This window comes from Hippopotamus amphibius, chromosome 8 (assembly GCF_030028045.1).
Source record: "Hippopotamus amphibius kiboko isolate mHipAmp2 chromosome 8, mHipAmp2.hap2, whole genome shotgun sequence".
Taxonomy (NCBI): Eukaryota; Metazoa; Chordata; class Mammalia; order Artiodactyla; family Hippopotamidae; genus Hippopotamus; species Hippopotamus amphibius.
The window spans coordinates 29,438,596-29,456,306 of record NC_080193.1 but is presented as its reverse complement, the minus strand read 5'-3'; positions in this window follow the sequence as shown (position 1 = coordinate 29,456,306).

Genomic DNA, 17,711 nt, shown 5'->3' with positions numbered 1-17,711 from the left:
TTGCCTTCAGCCAGTGATGGCCTCTCTGCCGTCCCTCTGCCTCAAGCAGAAACTCGAGTGTGCCTCCAGCCTAAAGAAAGAAGGGTGCTCTTTCCTGAGCACTGCTATGCCATGGCAGCTCCCTGAAGGCCTCTTTGGGCCTTCTCTCCCCTAACACAGTCATGACATTCAGCCCACCCGGGGAGCGCACCCACACACACCCGCACACACACACAGAAACCTATACACACACGCACACACCCGCACACACCCACATACCCACACTCACCTGCACACACACATACACACGCGCACACACCTGCACACAGTCGCACTCAACCGCACACACCCACAAACACCCATAGACACTCGCACACACAAACACACTCACACACACTCACACACACCCGCACACATACGCACACACCTGCACACACCCACTCACCCTCACACACCTGCACACACTCACACACACCCTCACACCCACACCCTCACACACCTGCACACAACCACTCACCCTCTCGCACAGGCGCACAACCTCAAGCACCCGCACACACGCACTTGCACTCACACACACTCTCACAGACCCACACAGACTCATACACACCCACACACTCTCGCACACACTAACAAACACCCACACAAACCCAAACACACCCAATCACACACACAACCTGCACACAACCACACATACCCGCATATACTTGCACACTCCTGCACACATCCACACACACCCGAACCCACCTGCACACCCTGCACAGTCCCACTCACTCTAACACACGCATGCACACACCCAAACCCACTCACACACACCCAAAGACACTAGCACACACCCACACACATTCACACACAGCCGCACACACCCACACACACCCCACACACACACACAATCCTATACACACCCGCACACACCCGCAGATACACATACACGCCTACACACACACACACACACCTACCCCCACCAAAACACACACGCACATGCCCGCACACACACACACACACACACCCGCACACACCCATACACACTCGCACGCCCGCACTCACGCACACTCTCACACACACTAAAACACACTCGCACACATGCGCACACACCCACACATATTGGCACACCTGCACCCAACCACACTCAAGTCTCCCCTGTGGCTTCTGAGCACCCTCCAACTCACATGCCCTTGCCACCCACTCTGGAGCCACTGGGAAGTCCTCTAGCTTGTGGAGCCAGAGTGCCTCCTGCTTGGAAACTTGCTCAGGAACTCAGCTGGAGCAAGGCTTAGCCTTCCACGCTTGACGGCCAGCAGAGGGAGCCAACGCTCCACCGAAAAACCCTCTGCTCTGCCTTCCCCCGGGGATCGCCTATCTGACCTCTCCGGGCCTCAAGCAGAAACTGGAATGTGCGTCCAGCCAAAAGAAAGCAGAGTGCTCATTGCTGAGCACTGCTATGTCTTGGCAGGTCCCCCAAGGCCTCCTCGGGCCTTCTCCCACCTTAGCCAGATGTGGCATTCAGCCCTCACAGGGAGCAAAGTTCACAGTTGGAAGGGCTCAGGGTGTGGCCTGCGTGTGTTTTCAGGGCTGGGAAAGGGCAGATCCAGAGGCTGGGTGCCCACTTAGAAATGGGCACTGATGGGCACAGCAGGCATTCCCTGCTTGGGAAACAGGAGATTTGGGGGCCACCCAGCTGCATGCAAATCCCCTCCTTGGCTGCCCCTCTTTGTTCTTCTCTGCTGCCAAGCCTCTCACCACACGTGTTCCTAATGGAAAGGAGCAGGCTGCTTGCCTTCCTTTGCAAGCACCTTAACCCACAAGCCTATTGCACTCGAAGGTGAGTGAAAATTGGCCCAGAGCCTCCAGAGGAGCTGCAGTCTCTCCAGCCACAAAGGCCTGCAGCCGAGTCCATGACAGCCTGCTGCGTGGAGGGCTTCTACCGCAGAGGGCCATGCAGCCCCGGCGGGTGCTCTTTTTCACACCACTTTCCATGGGGAAACGCTGTGTGTGCCAAGTGTCTCCTGGGTGCAGAAAGTCTCTCCCCAGTGCCAGAGGCACAGCGAATCCTCTTTGTACACAGAGCAATGTTCTAGGCAGGTCTCCCTTGCTGGGGGAGGTCCACTTCCCCAGCTGTCCAGCTGTCTGAGGAACACACATCCAAGGAGTGTGGGACGGATGGGCCGGGCACCCCAAGTGAGGCACATGGATTGCAGGTAAAAACCACAGCGCTTCACATTCCCCCTGGAAGTCCTAGCTGAAGTCTCTCTGCAGCAGACACAACATTGAATGTGCCTGCAGCCTGGCCTCAAACACGGGTTTTCCCTGAGCACTGCGAGGGCAGGGCCCATCCCAGGCTCAGCCGGGCCTCTCTAGGGCCTGGGGTGGCCTAGGCCATTGCCAGCAGGCAGGCCCTCTATGGAGCACAGCTCATCCGAGGAGGCCCCAGGGTGCTGCCTGGGGGTCTCTTGCACTGCTCGGGAGCTGCAGGTCCAGAGGCTGTGTGTGCACGTTGCCATTGGGCCTTGAGGAGAAACCAGTCATGACCCCTATTTCATGCAGGACTCCTGCAGCCTCTTAGCTGCCTGCCAAACCCCCATGCTGCCTGCGCTGTCTTCGCTGCTGGCAGGCCTCCCCATGTACAAGCCAGTCTCTTCAAGGGAAACAAGGTGCTTGCTCTCCCCTTGCTAGGAGCTCCTCCTACAGCACTTTAGACCAAGGGACACAGGCCCCTGGACCAGCAGCCTGCAAGGGAGCTGCAGCTTAGCCACCCAGAAAGGCCTGCAGGCCTTTGCAGGAAGCCTTCTGCTAAGGACAGATTTCCTGCTCCAAAACCTTGGAGGAGTTCATGGATGCTCGGGCCTGCAGCGTGTTTCGTCACAGAGCACTGGGTGCCCAAAGCCTCCCCTGCGGCTTCCGAGCACCCTCCAACCCACATGCCCTTGCCATCCACTCTGGAGCCACTGGGAAGTCCTAAGCAGGACCCTCTAGCTTGTGGAGCCAGAGTGCCTCCTGCTTGGGACCTTCCTCAGGAACTCAGTTGGAGCGAGGCTTCGCCTTCCACGCTTGTCAGCCAGCAGATGGAGCCATCGCTCCACCGAAAATCTCTCTGCTTTGCCTTCAGCCAGTGATGGCCTCTCTGCCGTCCCTCTGCCTCAAGCAGAAACTCGAGTGTGCCTCCAGCCTAAAGAAAGAAGGGTGCTCTTTCCTGAGCACTGCTATGCCATGGCAGCTCCCTGAAGGCCTCTTTGGGCCTTCTCTCCCCTAACACAGTCATGACATTCAGCCCACCCGGGGAGCACACCCACACACACCCGCACACACACACAGAAACCTATACACACACGCACACACCCGCACACACCCACATACCCACACTCACCTGCACACACACATACACACGCGCACACACCTGCACACAGTCGCACTCAACCGCACACACCCACAAACACCCATAGACACTCGCACACACAAACACACTCACACACACTCACACACACCCGCACACATACGCACACACCTGCACACACCCACTCACCCTCACACACCTGCACACACTCACACACACCCTCACACCCACACCCTCACACACCTGCACACAACCACTCACCCTCTCGCACAGGCGCACAACCTCAAGCACCCGCACACACGCACTTGCACTCACACACACTCTCACAGACCCACACAGACTCATACACACCCACACACTCTCGCACACACTAACAAACACCCACACAAACCCAAACACACCCAATCACACACACAACCTGCACACAACCACACATACCCGCATATACTTGCACACTCCTGCACACATCCACACACACCCGAACCCACCTGCACACCCTGCACAGTCCCACTCACTCTAACACACGCATGCACACACCCAAACCCACTCACACACACCCAAAGACACTAGCACACACCCACACACATTCACACACAGCCGCACACACCCACACACACCCCACACACACACACAATCCTATACACACCCGCACACACCCGCAGATACACATACACGCCTACACACACACACACACACCTACCCCCACCAAAACACACACGCACATGCCCGCACACACACACACACACACCCGCACACACCCATACACACTCGCACGCCCGCACTCACGCACACTCTCACACACACTAAAACACACTCACACACATGCGCACACACCCACACATATTGGCACACCTGCACCCAACCACACTCAAGTCTCCCCTGTGGCTTCTGAGCACCCTCCAACTCACATGCCCTTGCCACCCACTCTGGAGCCACTGGGAAGTCCTCTAGCTTGTGGAGCCAGAGTGCCTCCTGCTTGGAAACTTGCTCAGGAACTCAGCTGGAGCAAGGCTTAGCCTTCCACGCTTGACGGCCAGCAGAGGGAGCCAACGCTCCACCGAAAAACCCTCTGCTCTGCCTTCCCCCGGGGATCGCCTATCTGACCTCTCCGGGCCTCAAGCAGAAACTGGAATGTGCGTCCAGCCAAAAGAAAGCAGAGTGCTCATTGCTGAGCACTGCTATGTCTTGGCAGGTCCCCCAAGGCCTCCTCGGGCCTTCTCCCACCTTAGCCAGATGTGGCATTCAGCCCTCACAGGGAGCAAAGTTCACAGTTGGAAGGGCTCAGGGTGTGGCCTGCGTGTGTTTTCAGGGCTGGGAAAGGGCAGATCCAGAGGCTGGGTGCCCACTTAGAAATGGGCACTGATGGGCACAGCAGGCATTCCCTGCTTGGGAAACAGGAGATTTGGGGGCCACCCAGCTGCATGCAAATCCCCTCCTTGGCTGCCCCTCTTTGTTCTTCTCTGCTGCCAAGCCTCTCACCACACGTGTTCCTAATGGAAAGGAGCAGGCTGCTTGCCTTCCTTTGCAAGCACCTTAACCCACAAGCCTATTGCACTCGAAGGTGAGTGAAAATTGGCCCAGAGCCTCCAGAGGAGCTGCAGTCTCTCCAGCCACAAAGGCCTGCAGCCGAGTCCATGACAGCCTGCTGCGTGGAGGGCTTCTACCGCAGAGGGCCATGCAGCCCCGGCGGGTGCTCTTTTTCACACCACTTTCCATGGGGAAACGCTGTGTGTGCCAAGTGTCTCCTGGGTGCAGAAAGTCTCTCCCCAGTGCCAGAGGCACAGCGAATCCTCTTTGTACACAGAGCAATGTTCTAGGCAGGTCTCCCTTGCTGGGGGAGGTCCACTTCCCCAGCTGTCCAGCTGTCTGAGGAACACACATCCAAGGAGTGTGGGACGGATGGGCCGGGCACCCCAAGTGAGGCACATGGATTGCAGGTAAAAACCACAGCGCTTCACATTCCCCCTGGAAGTCCTAGCTGAAGTCTCTCTGCAGCAGACACAACATTGAATGTGCCTGCAGCCTGGCCTCAAACACGGGTTTTCCCTGAGCACTGCGAGGGCAGGGCCCATCCCAGGCTCAGCCGGGCCTCTCTAGGGCCTGGGGTGGCCTAGGCCATTGCCAGCAGGCAGGCCCTCTATGGAGCACAGCTCATCCGAGGAGGCCCCAGGGTGCTGCCTGGGGGTCTCTTGCACTGCTCGGGAGCTGCAGGTCCAGAGGCTGTGTGTGCACGTTGCCATTGGGCCTTGAGGAGAAACCAGTCATGACCCCTATTTCATGCAGGACTCCTGCAGCCTCTTAGCTGCCTGCCAAACCCCCATGCTGCCTGCGCTGTCTTCGCTGCTGGCAGGCCTCCCCATGTACAAGCCAGTCTCTTCAAGGGAAACAAGGTGCTTGCTCTCCCCTTGCTAGGAGCTCCTCCTACAGCACTTTAGACCAAGGGACACAGGCCCCTGGACCAGCAGCCTGCAAGGGAGCTGCAGCTTAGCCACCCAGAAAGGCCTGCAGGCCTTTGCAGGAAGCCTTCTGCTAAGGACAGATTTCCTGCTCCAAAACCTTGGAGGAGTTCATGGATGCTCGGGCCTGCAGCGTGTTTCGTCACAGAGCACTGGGTGCCCAAAGCCTCCCCTGCGGCTTCCGAGCACCCTCCAACCCACATGCCCTTGCCATCCACTCTGGAGCCACTGGGAAGTCCTAAGCAGGACCCTCTAGCTTGTGGAGCCAGAGTGCCTCCTGCTTGGGACCTTCCTCAGGAACTCAGTTGGAGCGAGGCTTCGCCTTCCACGCTTGTCAGCCAGCAGATGGAGCCATCGCTCCACCGAAAATCTCTCTGCTTTGCCTTCAGCCAGTGATGGCTTCTCTGCCGTCCCTCTGCCTCAAGCAGAAACTCGAGTGTGCCTCCAGCCTAAAGAAAGAAGGGTGCTCTTTCCTGAGCACTGCTATGCCATGGCAGCTCCCTGAAGGCCTCTTTGGGCCTTCTCTCCCCTAACACAGTCATGACATTCAGCCCACCCGGGGAGCGCACCCACACACACCCGCACACACACACAGAAACCTATACACACACGCACACACCTGCACACACCCACATACCCACACTCACCTGCACACACACATACACACGCGCACACACCTGCACACAGTCGCACTCAACCGCACACACCCACAAACACCCATAGACACTCGCACACACAAACACACTCACACACACTCACACACACCCGCACACATACGCACACACCTGCACACACCCACTCACCCTCACACACCTGCACACACTCACACACACCCTCACACCCACACCCTCACACACCTGCACACAACCACTCACCCTCTCGCACAGGCGCACAACCTCAAGCACCCGCACACACGCACTTGCACTCACACACACTCTCACAGACCCACACAGACTCATACACACCCACACACTCTCGCACACACTAACAAACACCCACACAAACCCAAACACACCCAATCACACACACAACCTGCACACAACCACACATACCCGCATATACTTGCACACTCCTGCACACATCCACACACACCCGAACCCACCTGCACACCCTGCACAGTCCCACTCACTCTAACACACGCATGCACACACCCAAACCCACTCACACACACCCAAAGACACTAGCACACACCCACACACATTCACACACAGCCGCACACACCCACACACACCCCACACACACACACAATCCTATACACACCCGCACACACCCGCAGATACACATACACGCCTACACACACACACACACACCTACCCCCACCAAAACACACACGCACATGCCCGCACACACACACACACCCGCACACACCCATACACACTCGCATGCCCGCACTCACGCACACTCTCACACACACTAAAACACACTCGCACACATGCGCACACACCCACACATATTGGCACACCTGCACCCAACCACACTCAAGTCTCCCCTGTGGCTTCTGAGCACCCTCCATCTCACATGCCCTTGCCACCCACTCTGGAGCCACTGGGAAGTCCTCTAGCTTGTGGAGCCAGAGTGCCTCCTGCTTGGAAACTTGCTCAGGAACTCAGCTGGAGCAAGGCTTAGCCTTCCACGCTTGACAGCCAGCAGAGGGAGCCAACGCTCCACCGAAAAACCCTCTGCTCTGCCTTCCCCCGGGGATCGCCTATCTGACCTCTCCGGGCCTCAAGCAGAAACTGGAATGTGCGTCCAGCCAAAAGAAAGCAGAGTGCTCATTGCTGAGCACTGCTATGTCTTGGCAGGTCCCCCAAGGCCTCCTCGGGCCTTCTCCCACCTTAGCCAGATGTGGCATTCAGCCCTCACAGGGAGCAAAGTTCACAGTTGGAAGGGCTCAGGGTGTGGCCTGTGTGTGTTTTCAGGGCTGGGAAAGGGCAGATCCAGAGGCTGGGTGCCCACTTAGAAATGGGCACTGATGGGCACAGCAGGCATTCCCTGCTTGGGAAACAGGAGATTTGGGGGCCACCCAGCTGCATGCAAATCCCCTCCTTGGCTGCCCCTCTTTGTTCTTCTCTGCTGCCAAGCCTCTCACCACACGTGTTCCTAATGGAAAGGAGCAGGCTGCTTGCCTTCCTTTGCAAGCACCTTAACCCACAAGCCTATTGCACTCGAAGGTGAGTGAAAATTGGCCCAGAGCCTCCAGAGGAGCTGCAGTCTCTCCAGCCACAAAGGCCTGCAGCCGAGTCCATGACAGCCTGCTGCGTGGAGGGCTTCTACCGCAGAGGGCCATGCAGCCCCGGCGGGTGCTCTTTTTCACACCACTTTCCATGGGGAAACGCTGTGTGTGCCAAGTGTCTCCTGGGTGCAGAAAGTCTCTCCCCAGTGCCAGAGGCACAGCGAATCCTCTTTGTACACAGAGCAATGTTCTAGGCAGGTCTCCCTTGCTGGGGGAGGTCCACTTCCCCAGCTGTCCAGCTGTCTGAGGAACACACATCCAAGGAGTGTGGGACGGATGGGCCGGGCACCCCAAGTGAGGCACATGGATTGCAGGTAAAAACCACAGCGCTTCACATTCCCCCTGGAAGTCCTAGCTGAAGTCTCTCTGCAGCAGACACAACATTGAATGTGCCTGCAGCCTGGCCTCAAACACGGGTTTTCCCTGAGCACTGCGAGGGCAGGGCCCATCCCAGGCTCAGCCGGGCCTCTCTAGGGCCTGGGGTGGCCTAGGCCATTGCCAGCAGGCAGGCCCTCTATGGAGCACAGCTCATCCGAGGAGGCCCCAGGGTGCTGCCTGGGGGTCTCTTGCACTGCTCGGGAGCTGCAGGTCCAGAGGCTGTGTGTGCACGTTGCCATTGGGCCTTGAGGAGAAACCAGTCATGACCCCTATTTCATGCAGGACTCCTGCAGCCTCTTAGCTGCCCGCCAAACCCCCATGCTGCCTGCGCTGTCTTCGCTGCTGGCAGGCCTCCCCATGTACAAGCCAGTCTCTTCAAGGGAAACAAGGTGCTTGCTCTCCCCTTGCTAGGAGCTCCTCCTACAGCACTTTAGACCAAGGGACACAGGCCCCTGGACCAGCAGCCTGCAAGGGAGCTGCAGCTTAGCCACCCAGAAAGGCCTGCAGGCCTTTGCAGGAAGCCTTCTGCTAAGGACAGATTTCCTGCTCCAAAACCTTGGAGGAGTTCATGGATGCTCGGGCCTGCAGCGTGTTTCGTCACAGAGCACTGGGTGCCCAAAGCCTCCCCTGCGGCTTCCGAGCACCCTCCAACCCACATGCCCTTGCCATCCACTCTGGAGCCACTGGGAAGTCCTAAGCAGGACCCTCTAGCTTGTGGAGCCAGAGTGCCTCCTGCTTGGGACCTTCCTCAGGAACTCAGTTGGAGCGAGGCTTCGCCTTCCACGCTTGTCAGCCAGCAGATGGAGCCATCGCTCCACCGAAAATCTCTCTGCTTTGCCTTCAGCCAGTGATGGCCTCTCTGCCGTCCCTCTGCCTCAAGCAGAAACTCGAGTGTGCCTCCAGCCTAAAGAAAGAAGGGTGCTCTTTCCTGAGCACTGCTATGCCATGGCAGCTCCCTGAAGGCCTCTTTGGGCCTTCTCTCCCCTAACACAGTCATGACATTCAGCCCACCCGGGGAGCGCACCCACACACACCCGCACACACACACAGAAACCTATACACACACGCACACACCCGCACACACCCACATACCCACACTCACCTGCACACACACATACACACGCGCACACACCTGCACACAGTCGCACTCAACCGCACACACCCACAAACACCCATAGACACTCGCACACACAAACACACTCACACACACTCACACACACCCGCACACATACGCACACACCTGCACACACCCACTCACCCTCACACACCTGCACACACTCACACACACCCTCACACCCACACCCTCACACACCTGCACACAACCACTCACCCTCTCGCACAGGCGCACAACCTCAAGCACCCGCACACACGCACTTGCACTCACACACACTCTCACAGACCCACACAGACTCATACACACCCACACACTCTCGCACACACTAACAAACACCCACACAAACCCAAACACACCCAATCACACACACAACCTGCACACAACCACACATACCCGCATATACTTGCACACTCCTGCACACATCCACACACACCCGAACCCACCTGCACACCCTGCACAGTCCCACTCACTCTAACACACGCATGCACACACCCAAACCCACTCACACACACCCAAAGACACTAGCACACACCCACACACATTCACACACAGCCGCACACACCCACACACACCCCACACACACACACAATCCTATACACACCCGCACACACCCGCAGATACACATACACGCCTACACACACACACACACACCTACCCCCACCAAAACACACACGCACATGCCCGCACACACACACACACACACACCCGCACACACCCATACACACTCGCACGCCCGCACTCACGCACACTCTCACACACACTAAAACACACTCGCACACATGCGCACACACCCACACATATTGGCACACCTGCACCCAACCACACTCAAGTCTCCCCTGTGGCTTCTGAGCACCCTCCATCTCACATGCCCTTGCCACCCACTCTGGAGCCACTGGGAAGTCCTCTAGCTTGTGGAGCCAGAGTGCCTCCTGCTTCGAAACTTGCTCAGGAACTCAGCTGGAGCAAGGCTTAGCCTTCCACGCTTGACAGCCAGCAGAGGGAGCCAACGCTCCACCGAAAAACCCTCTGCTCTGCCTTCCCCCGGGGATCGCCTATCTGACCTCTCCGGGCCTCAAGCAGAAACTGGAATGTGCGTCCAGCCAAAAGAAAGCAGAGTGCTCATTGCTGAGCACTGCTATGTCTTGGCAGGTCCCCCAAGGCCTCCTCGGGCCTTCTCCCACCTTAGCCAGATGTGGCATTCAGCCCTCACAGGGAGCAAAGTTCACAGTTGGAAGGGCTCAGTGTGTGGCCTGCGTGTGTTTTCAGGGCTGGGAAAGGGCAGATCCAGAGGCTGGGTGCCCACTTAGAAATGGGCACTGATGGGCACAGCAGGCATTCCCTGCTTGGGAAACAGGAGATTTGGGGGCCACCCAGCTGCATGCAAATCCCCTCCTTGGCTGCCCCTCTTTGTTCTTCTCTGCTGCCAAGCCTCTCACCACACGTGTTCCTAATGGAAAGGAGCAGGCTGCTTGCCTTCCTTTGCAAGCACCTTAACCCACAAGCCTATTGCACTCGAAGGTGAGTGAAAATTGGCCCAGAGCCTCCAGAGGAGCTGCAGTCTCTCCAGCCACAAAGGCCTGCAGCCGAGTCCATGACAGCCTGCTGCGTGGAGGGCTTCTACCGCAGAGGGCCATGCAGCCCCGGCGGGTGCTCTTTTTCACACCACTTTCCATGGGGAAACGCTGTGTGTGCCAAGTGTCTCCTGGGTGCAGAAAGTCTCTCCCCAGTGCCAGAGGCACAGCGAATCCTCTTTGTACACAGAGCAATGTTCTAGGCAGGTCTCCCTTGCTGGGGGAGGTCCACTTCCCCAGCTGTCCAGCTGTCTGAGGAACACACATCCAAGGAGTGTGGGACGGATGGGCCGGGCACCCCAAGTGAGGCACATGGATTGCAGGTAAAAACCACAGCGCTTCACATTCCCCCTGGAAGTCCTAGCTGAAGTCTCTCTGCAGCAGACACAACATTGAATGTGCCTGCAGCCTGGCCTCAAACACGGGTTTTCCCTGAGCACTGCGAGGGCAGGGCCCATCCCAGGCTCAGCCGGGCCTCTCTAGGGCCTGGGGTGGCCTAGGCCATTGCCAGCAGGCAGGCCCTCTATGGAGCACAGCTCATCCGAGGAGGCCCCAGGGTGCTGCCTGGGGGTCTCTTGCACTGCTCGGGAGCTGCAGGTCCAGAGGCTGTGTGTGCACGTTGCCATTGGGCCTTGAGGAGAAACCAGTCATGACCCCTATTTCATGCAGGACTCCTGCAGCCTCTTAGCTGCCTGCCAAACCCCCATGCTGCCTGCGCTGTCTTCGCTGCTGGCAGGCCTCCCCATGTACAAGCCAGTCTCTTCAAGGGAAACAAGGTGCTTGCTCTCCCCTTGCTAGGAGCTCCTCCTACAGCACTTTAGACCAAGGGACACAGGCCCCTGGACCAGCAGCCTGCAAGGGAGCTGCAGCTTAGCCACCCAGAAAGGCCTGCAGGCCTTTGCAGGAAGCCTTCTGCTAAGGACAGATTTCCTGCTCCAAAACCTTGGAGGAGTTCATGGATGCTCGGGCCTGCAGCGTGTTTCGTCACAGAGCACTGGGTGCCCAAAGCCTCCCCTGCGGCTTCCGAGCACCCTCCAACCCACATGCCCTTGCCATCCACTCTGGAGCCACTGGGAAGTCCTAAGCAGGACCCTCTAGCTTGTGGAGCCAGAGTGCCTCCTGCTTGGGACCTTCCTCAGGAACTCAGTTGGAGCGAGGCTTCGCCTTCCACGCTTGTCAGCCAGCAGATGGAGCCATCGCTCCACCGAAAATCTCTCTGCTTTGCCTTCAGCCAGTGATGGCCTCTCTGCCATCCCTCTGCCTCAAGCAGAAACTCGAGTGTGCCTCCAGCCTAAAGAAAGAAGGGTGCTCTTTCCTGAGCACTGCTATGCCATGGCAGCTCCCTGAAGGCCTCTTTGGGCCTTCTCTCCCCTAACACAGTCATGACATTCAGCCCACCCGGGGAGCGCACCCACACACACCCGCACACACACACAGAAACCTATACACACACGCACACACCCGCACACACCCACATACCCACACTCACCTGCACACACACATACACACGCGCACACACCTGCACACAGTCGCACTCAACCGCACACACCCACAAACACCCATAGACACTCGCACACACAAACACACTCACACACACTCACACACACCCGCACACATACGCACACACCTGCACACACCCACTCACCCTCACACACCTGCACACACTCACACACACCCTCACACCCACACCCTCACACACCTGCACACAACCACTCACCCTCTCGCACAGGCGCACAACCTCAAGCACCCGCACACACGCACTTGCACTCACACACACTCTCACAGACCCACACAGACTCATACACACCCACACACTCTCGCACACACTAACAAACACCCACACAAACCCAAACACACCCAATCACACACACAACCTGCACACAACCACACATACCCGCATATACTTGCACACTCCTGCACACATCCACACACACCCGAACCCACCTGCACACCCTGCACAGTCCCACTCACTCTAACACACGCATGCACACACCCAAACCCACTCACACACACCCAAAGACACTAGCACACACCCACACACATTCACACACAGCCGCACACACCCACACACACCCCACACACACACACAATCCTATACACACCCGCACACACCCGCAGATACACATACACGCCTACACACACACACACACACCTACCCCCACCAAAACACACACGCACATGCCCGCACACACACACACACACACACCCGCACACACCCATACACACTCGCACGCCCGCACTCACGCACACTCTCACACACACTAAAACACACTCGCACACATGCGCACACACCCACACATATTGGCACACCTGCACCCAACCACACTCAAGTCTCCCCTGTGGCTTCTGAGCACCCTCCATCTCACATGCCCTTGCCACCCACTCTGGAGCCACTGGGAAGTCCTCTAGCTTGTGGAGCCAGAGTGCCTCCTGCTTGGAAACTTGCTCAGGAACTCAGCTGGAGCAAGGCTTAGCCTTCCACGCTTGACGGCCAGCAGAGGGAGCCAACGCTCCACCGAAAAACCCTCTGCTCTGCCTTCCCCCGGGGATCGCCTATCTGACCTCTCCGGGCCTCAAGCAGAAACTGGAATGTGCGTCCAGCCAAAAGAAAGCAGAGTGCTCATTGCTGAGCACTGCTATGTCTTGGCAGGTCCCCCAAGGCCTCCTCGGGCCTTCTCCCACCTTAGCCAGATGTGGCATTCAGCCCTCACAGGGAGCAAAGTTCACAGTTGGAAGGGCTCAGGGTGTGGCCTGCGTGTGTTTTCAGGGCTGGGAAAGGGCAGATCCAGAGGCTGGGTGCCCACTTAGAAATGGGCACTGATGGGCACAGCAGGCATTCCCTGCTTGGGAAACAGGAGATTTGGGGGCCACCCAGCTGCATGCAAATCCCCTCCTTGGCTGCCCCTCTTTGTTCTTCTCTGCTGCCAAGCCTCTCACCACACGTGTTCCTAATGGAAAGGAGCAGGCTGCTTGCCTTCCTTTGCAAGCACCTTAACCCACAAGCCTATTGCACTCGAAGGTGAGTGAAAATTGGCCCAGAGCCTCCAGAGGAGCTGCAGTCTCTCCAGCCACAAAGGCCTGCAGCCGAGTCCATGACAGCCTGCTGCGTGGAGGGCTTCTACCGCAGAGGGCCATGCAGCCCCGGCGGGTGCTCTTTTTCACACCACTTTCCATGGGGAAACGCTGTGTGTGCCAAGTGTCTCCTGGGTGCAGAAAGTCTCTCCCCAGTGCCAGAGGCACAGCGAATCCTCTTTGTACACAGAGCAATGTTCTAGGCAGGTCTCCCTTGCTGGGGGAGGTCCACTTCCCCAGCTGTCCACCTGTCTGAGGAACACACATCCAAGGAGTGTGGGACGGATGGGCCGGGCACCCCAAGTGAGGCACATGGATTGCAGGTAAAAACCACAGCGCTTCACATTCCCCCTGGAAGTCCTAGCTGAAGTCTCTCTGCAGCAGACACAACATTGAATGTGCCTGCAGCCTGGCCTCAAACACGGGTTTTCCCTGAGCACTGCGCGGGCAGGGCCCATCCCAGGCTCAGCCGGGCCTCTCTAGGGCCTGGGGTGGCCTAGGCCATTGCCAGCAGGCAGGCCCTCTATGGAGCACAGCTCATCCGAGGAGGCCCCAGGGTGCTGCCTGGGGGTCTCTTGCACTGCTCGGGAGCTGCAGGTCCAGAGGCTGTGTGTGCACGTTGCCATTGGGCCTTGAGGAGAAACCAGTCATGACCCCTATTTCATGCAGGACTCCTGCAGCCTCTTAGCTGCCTGCCAAACCCCCATGCTGCCTGCGCTGTCTTCGCTGCTGGCAGGCCTCCCCATGTACAAGCCAGTCTCTTCAAGGGAAACAAGGTGCTTGCTCTCCCCTTGCTAGGAGCTCCTCCTACAGCACTTTAGACCAAGGGACACAGGCCCCTGGACCAGCAGCCTGCAAGGGAGCTGCAGCTTAGCCACCCAGAAAGGCCTGCAGGCCTTTGCAGGAAGCCTTCTGCTAAGGACAGATTTCCTGCTCCAAAACCTTGGAGGAGTTCATGGATGCTCGGGCCTGCAGCGTGTTTCGTCACAGAGCACTGGGTGCCCAAAGCCTCCCCTGCGGCTTCCGAGCACCCTCCAACCCACATGCCCTTGCCATCCACTCTGGAGCCACTGGGAAGTCCTAAGCAGGACCCTCTAGCTTGTGGAGCCAGAGTGCCTCCTGCTTGGGACCTTCCTCAGGAACTCAGTTGGAGCGAGGCTTCGCCTTCCACGCTTGTCAGCCAGCAGATGGAGCCATCGCTCCACCGAAAATCTCTCTGCTTTGCCTTCAGCCAGTGATGGCCTCTCTGCCATCCCTCTGCCTCAAGCAGAAACTCGAGTGTGCCTCCAGCCTAAAGAAAGAAGGGTGCTCTTTCCTGAGCACTGCTATGCCATGGCAGCTCCCTGAAGGCCTCTTTGGGCCTTCTCTCCCCTAACACAGTCATGACATTCAGCCCACCCGGGGAGCGCACCCACACACACCCGCACACACACACAGAAACCTATACACACACGCACACACCCGCACACACCCACATACCCACACTCACCTGCACACACACATACACACGCGCACACACCTGCACACAGTCGCACTCAACCGCACACACCCACAAACACCCATAGACACTCGCACACACAAACACACTCACACACACTCACACACACCCGCACACATACGCACACACCTGCACACACCCACTCACCCTCACACACCTGCACACACTCACACACACCCTCACACCCACACCCTCACACACCTGCACACAACCACTCACCCTCTCGCACAGGCGCACAACCTCAAGCACCCGCACACACGCACTTGCACTCACACACACTCTCACAGACCCACACAGACTCATACACACCCACACACTCTCGCACACACTAACAAACACCCACACAAACCCAAACACACCCAATCACACACACAACCTGCACACAACCACACATACCCGCATATACTTGCACACTCCTGCACACATCCACACACACCCGAACCCACCTGCACACCCTGCACAGTCCCACTCACTCTAACACACGCATGCACACACCCAAACCCACTCACACACACCCAAAGACACTAGCACACACCCACACACATTCACACACAGCCGCACACACCCACACACACCCCACACACACACACAATCCTATACACACCCGCACACACCCGCAGATACACATACACGCCTACACACACACACACACACCTACCCCCACCAAAACACACACGCACATGCCCGCACACACACACACACACACACCCGCACACACCCATACACACTCGCACGCCCGCACTCACGCACACTCTCACACACACTAAAACACACTCGCACACATGCGCACACACCCACACATATTGGCACACCTGCACCCAACCACACTCAAGTCTCCCCTGTGGCTTCTGAGCACCCTCCATCTCACATGCCCTTGCCACCCACTCTGGAGCCACTGGGAAGTCCTCTAGCTTGTGGAGCCAGAGTGCCTCCTGCTTGGAAACTTGCTCAGGAACTCAGCTGGAGCAAGGCTTAGCCTTCCACGCTTGACGGCCAGCAGAGGGAGCCAACGCTCCACCGAAAAACCCTCTGCTCTGCCTTCCCCCGGGGATCGCCTATCTGACCTCTCCGGGCCTCAAGCAGAAACTGGAATGTGCGTCCAGCCAAAAGAAAGCAGAGTGCTCATTGCTGAGCACTGCTATGTCTTGGCAGGTCCCCCAAGGCCTCCTCGGGCCTTCTCCCACCTTAGCCAGATGTGGCATTCAGCCCTCACAGGGAGCAAAGTTCACAGTTGGAAGGGCTCAGGGTGTGGCCTGCGTGTGTTTTCAGGGCTGGGAAAGGGCAGATCCAGAGGCTGGGTGCCCACTTAGAAATGGGCACTGATGGGCACAGCAGGCATTCCCTGCTTGGGAAACAGGAGATTTGGGGGCCACCCAGCTGCATGCAAATCCCCTCCTTGGCTGCCCCTCTTTGTTCTTCTCTGCTGCCAAGCCTCTCACCACACGTGTTCCTAATGGAAAGGAGCAGGCTGCTTGCCTTCCTTTGCAAGCACCTTAACCCACAAGCCTATTGCACTCGAAGGTGAGTGAAAATTGGCCCAGAGCCTCCAGAGGAGCTGCAGTCTCTCCAGCCACAAAGGCCTGCAGCCGAGTCCATGACAGCCTGCTGCGTGGAGGGCTTCTACCGCAGAGGGCCATGCAGCCCCGGCGGGTGCTCTTTTTCACACCACTTTCCATGGGGAAACGCTGTGTGTGCCAAGTGTCTCCTGGGTGCAGAAAGTCTCTCCCCAGTGCCAGAGGCACAGCGAATCCTCTTTGTACACAGAGCAATGTTCTAGGCAGGTCTCCCTTGCTGGGGGAGGTCCACTTCCCCAGCTGTCCAGCTGTCTGAGGAACACACATCCAAGGAATGTGGGACGGATGGGCCGGGCACCCCAAGTGAGGCACATGGATTGCAGGTAAAAACCACAGCGCTTCACATTCCCCCTGGAAGTCCTAGCTGAAGTCTCTCTGCAGCAGACACAACATTGAATGTGCCTGCAGCCTGGCCTCAAACACGGGTTTTCCCTGAGCACTGCGAGGGCAGGGCCCATCCCAGGCTCAGCCGGGCCTCTCTAGGGCCTGGGGTGGCCTAGGCCATTGC